The following is a 4,389-nucleotide window of genomic DNA, read 5'->3' on the forward strand; positions in this document are numbered from 1 at the left end:
TCGGGGTTTCGAGCAGCCCGCGGAAAATTGGCTGGCGTTCACGCGTTCGGGATTCGAGCAGCGACGGACAATATAAGCACGGGAGCCCACACTTTCAACCCACCTGCGTTCGCTGTGTTGGTGCGGTGTTGCGCGTGTGAGTTCCCGCAGGTCCTACAAGTGGTGGTTTCATCGTGCACTTGTTGTCCTGATTCGAGCAGTTCGCGGATGCGATTGCTTCCGGTGCGCCTGCGCACCGTTTTCGTACCGTTTGATGTTTGATGATTCTTGGCCAGATTTGTCCAATCCACCCATGAGCGCGTTATCTTTTGCATACGATCCTGAAATGGGAGTTGAAGAAACTCACGGTGATTTAAAATAAATTCTAAATGATCGAAAAAAAATCTTATAATGCTCCTATTTCTTGCATTTATTACGAATACATTCAAATTTGATTTTAATTTGTGAAAAGAACAGTGTTTATTTCAATTCTGTTATTATTACAATAGTTTAGTTGGTTAGCATTATTTTAGTAGAGTAACACTACAGTATAGGTGATTATAAGTCAACAATTATTAAATCTCATCGGTTTAAAGTCTTTTTAAACAAAAATCAGAATTCAATTTCCCTACGATCGTCGGAAAAGCAACATTTCAAATGTCCTGGCAAACTGCAGTTTGAAGCACGCCTCAAGTAGCGATTAAAACGGATGCACATTAAAGAAGAAAAACGACCAGCATATCGAGCGAGGAAAATGGAGTAGGAAAGTTTCTCCTATGTGTCGCATACCACTTATTGGGCGCCCGGGCGCCTTTTGCACCGCTTCACTGGCCGAACAGCGATGAACATAATTCTAAACATAATTTTACAATTTCTCGCACGGACAATGGCAAAAGCACGCATTCGCAGGCCGCGGTAGCATTCGGCTTCGTTTTGGGGAAATCCCATTTTGTGTCATTTTTTTTTTCTGCATGGGGGTTCCAAGGGCCGGGAAATGGTGGAAAAGTTTTTCCACCGGAACAAGGGTTCTCCTGCCAGTCCGGTGATGGTGGAAATGGCGCAAGGGCCTTCTTGTTGTTGCCGGGCAATGCAATTTCACCACACAATGGCGGGAAGCGAGAGATGAATGGACGAAAAAGTTTTTCCCACTCCGCAAAACATTGGTGGATGGTTGGGGCGACGAGGGGCCAAACGACGGTATCGATGTGTCCGACAACGGTCGTTCGGTCCTTCCAGGGAGGGGGGGAAGACGTGTAGTTTGGTCAATGCAGGTCGAACCCCCGCTCGGCGCTTGTGAACGTTTTCCGGCCGACTCTCCGGTCGGTTGGAGTTTACTTGGCCGAAGGTAGTTGGTAGTACACGGGTTGCAACACACACGTACAAGCGCCGAGGACATGCCGGGCGAACAAACAAGATCTACAATTTAATGTTCCCTTCAAGTCGAACGCGTCGCTGGGATCGGTAGAACCTCTTCAGTGGTGATTGTGGAGGGTGGGTTTTCGTAACAATTTATAATATTTAGTTTTTCTCTGAGTGCTATTTTTCCGATATCACATCATGCAGTAAAAATTCCTACCGTTTTCTTTACCACGAACATAATATTCAAGTGTGGAAACAAACAACTTTACTATAAAACCTAATTGGAAACAAAGTGGGCAACAAAGCTGACCCGTAACGTGATCATCCGGGAGAAACAAACCGTTTGTCTGCGACAGAAAACGGTTTTCATTTAGTTTCATTTCAATTGCGTTATCCCGTTTACCTCCCTCCCCGTTCTACCTCACTCACAGTCGCAATGGAGTGCAGTTTTCCCGCATAGGATTTTTGTTTTTCCACTGCGCAAAGTTGTCGTTTTGCTCCCGGTGGCACGCTGCGTTCGGCTCTGGCTGGCGTGTTTTTGAATTTCGAGCGAAAAATCGTTAACCCCCCCAAATTGTGACATTGTCAACGGGTGCTGCTTCGAGGTGGCCGTGTTCCAAACCGGCCACTTTCTACAGGTGCTCCTAAACGGTGTCTCCATTGCGACACACGAGCAAGTGGAAGGATGTGTTTTTGCGTCGATGCCAATGCTGCACCACGACGATCATGTCGCTTCCGTTAGGGCAGGATGGTCAAAAACATGGGCACGTTGATGTTTTTCTTACGACGAGTTAGTGTATAACAGTTTTCCGATTAATACAGTCGAGTTTAATAAGTGTGGTAGGAATTGGTATTTAATAACAATGTTCTCGTTAAAAACTGTGCTAATCGAATCCTTGTCTTTGTTTGTTTAGACTTTGGGAACTTAATTTTATGTTATTTTTCATTGTTAACATATTTAGTAGATGCTACTAACATAGTAAAGTCTCAAAGAGTCTCCATGGCCATGGCTTAACAACGGAAGGTCAACGATGGTAGTTTCAGCAACGACAAGGCTGCTCTGTGTAGTGTTTCAGCAATGAAAGTGGAACACAGCCCTGAAAAGACTGGCCCCAGAATGGTGATTCTGTTCTCTTCAACAAGTGCAACTAGGCAAACATATTGAAATAAACTTGTTCAACATTGCCCAACGGCTCGTGGTTCGGTAATCCGGTGACGGTGATGAGGAGGAGGGACAAACATTTCGTTGCTCGCTCTCCCGTCAGCCGGACATTGCCGGAGGCCGATGCATTGGAGCATCGAGCGGGTGGTGTTTTAATTTGATATGACAAGAGGCGAGTGTTTGGACGGATCTGGTTTGTCTATCTTCTACTCGACTGCACGGCGAAAGCAGCCAACCGTGCACCGGCGACACGCGTTAACCGACCGACTTGTTTTCCCTTTTCGCATCTCAGCTCGCCCGGTGTGCCACACACTATCGGAAACCTTTTCTCCTCCAGCGGTGGACGCTACACCTTCGAGTTTTGGGTCATCTTTTCTGACAGAGCAGGTACTTAACACGTTCGTTAAATGGCATCGTTGGCTGAAATTGAAAAAGTTACCGTATGAAAGTGTACCACACCGTTCTGCAGGAGAAACGGCCCTCAGAAGTACATTATTTCTCGTATCGTATGGTGTATTTTTGATGAGCTGTCTCGAGTTCTTTTGTACTTAATTTTTCACTTTTTGATAAATAGCTGTTTCATTTAAATTCAGAATTAGTTTAAAAACATTCAACTAAACACTGAAGTCCTTTCTCAAACCATCTGTTCATCGACGAGAGTAATCGATGAACTTTTACTCGCAAAGTTTTTACGTTCGCTCCTGAATGTATGCAAACAACTGTGCACAGCCTCAACTTCTGTCGTTGCAAAATCGTTGACGATTCGGGCGATGGTGCATGTTGCTTATTGAACATACACTTTAAATGGCTGTAATGATTTCCTATTCAAGTTCTATGTCGCCTTCCTTACGCTACCCCAAAACACCCCTGTTGAGGGTCGAAGGAGATGTAAGGTACGGTTGATGCTGGTAGCTGCCCGATTGAATAAACATGTTTCAAGTGGCGCAAGCTCCCAACACCTGCTACCGTTTGCATCTGGTGCACGGTGCAACGCTCCAGTCCTCGTACTCGTTGTTGATTCAGTGAAAGAACACAGAAGTAGCTACACAGCCGGGAAGTGCTGTAATCGCTTAAGTAACTTTATAAATTTTGCCATCTTACGCAATTGAATTCCGGATCAATATCGTCGTGCACCAGGGCAGGGCTGTTTAAATTCTCTCGTCGTCGGCGTTGGCCTGATCCGGCACACAGTCATACGTTTACTACCGTCCTGGTAGGAGAGTAGCGAGTGATAACAAGCTCCAGCTATACTTCGCCCGTCGTAGTTCGGTACACTCACCGTGCTATGTCGGGGTACCCGATGTCCTTTTTCCCATCATTAATCGGTAATCAAGGCAAGCATTCCCAACAGCGTTTGGGAGGTGGCGGACGAGCAAGTCATAGTTTAAGTTTTTGAGCGCTGCCGATTATGGCTCCTCGGAAGATACCGGAGTGTTCACCATCCCATCGGAACTCGTGGAGTGTGCACTATGCAAAAGGTACCCCACCCCGAGGGCAGGATATGGGCAGTAGCACCTTTATCGCTAGTACATCACTTTTGGCCAGCGACGACAGGCTGTCAACCGCGCCGCCCAGGAATTGCTTCTTATCTGCCGACGTTGCCGTGTAGGTGGTCGCTGGTCTGATGGTGGGCGTCGTCGTTGAGTTTTGACGTGTACAACACCCCGTTGGAGCAAGTGTACGGCGTGAAGAAAAATAAACACCACCGTAGTGCCCGGTCGCCCCGGCCCGGATCAGTGGCTGCTCCGTGTCTGGCGCTCATGAAATATTCATGCGAACAAAGTTGAAGCTGCATAATTTACGGCCCAGGAATCATTATATTAAAATTAGTCAATTCGCTGCTTTATTCACGTATCCTTTCGCTGACTGTTTCCTGGGAGGAACTCCGA

The sequence above is a fragment of the Anopheles ziemanni genome, chromosome 2 (genome assembly GCF_943734765.1).
Source record: "Anopheles ziemanni chromosome 2, idAnoZiCoDA_A2_x.2, whole genome shotgun sequence".
Classification (NCBI taxonomy): Eukaryota; Metazoa; Arthropoda; class Insecta; order Diptera; family Culicidae; genus Anopheles; species Anopheles ziemanni.